The sequence below is a fragment of the Octopus bimaculoides genome, chromosome 13 (assembly GCF_001194135.2).
Source record: "Octopus bimaculoides isolate UCB-OBI-ISO-001 chromosome 13, ASM119413v2, whole genome shotgun sequence".
NCBI classification, from domain to species: domain Eukaryota; kingdom Metazoa; phylum Mollusca; class Cephalopoda; order Octopoda; family Octopodidae; genus Octopus; species Octopus bimaculoides.
Genome location: NC_068993.1, coordinates 60,465,635 through 60,466,510, shown reverse-complemented (window position 1 = coordinate 60,466,510; position 876 = coordinate 60,465,635).

The window sequence follows — 876 nt, the reverse complement described above, 5'->3', positions numbered from 1 at the left end:
AGGTGATGCTGGGCACAACTGCCATGACGATTTCGCTTTCGCTTACCCCAATAGATCTTCGCAAGCCGAGTTTCATGTCCAATGAAGGAAGGTACGTATAAGTGGGCTGGCTGAGGCCTTAGATATATAAATATTATGGAATGGGACAAGGACGCAAAACATCCAGACAGTTAGGTGATACAAGAAAGGGACAAAACATCCAGTTAGACAATACAAGGAAACAAGGACAGGTAATTCGGAGTTTTCTTTCCTCAGTCGAGATCCAGATCATCCTTGCAATTTTGGCTGGTTATTCTCGATATTGCTCCAATCTGGCCATCTCCAAGGAAAAACTAAGCTAAGAGCATTAGATTCCTTGGAAGAAAGCAGCGAATGTATACTAAAACAAGGACAGAAAAAAAACGAACAATGTTACACAAATACAATACAAACAATAAAACAGGACATGACTACAGATGTCTTTCGACTAAAGACGAATTAGATTAAGCTGGCGTGTGTGGAAATAAGGCCTTATGGCAGGAATACAAGATTTCACAGGCACAGGGAGAAATAGCAATGTTGCATGTACAACGGCTGGCCAAGAAAGAAAGATCGGGCTTGGCCGAACACCGGTCATGTGGGAAGAGAAAGAGAGTGGTAGAGGCAGAGAGACAAAAGAATTAAGGAGGGGCAAGAAAAAGTGACAGGGAAACAGCGAAGTGAAAAGTGAAGGGAAAATGAGCAAAAATAGAAGGCAAGGAAATGTGAGTGAGGGGGAACGAATAAGGGTGAAGGGGCTGATAGATGGAAATAAAGTCATACACGATTTAGAACAATGTGTACTTACATATAAGAGACAAGGTGTACGTATGTCGCTATATATATATATATATATAT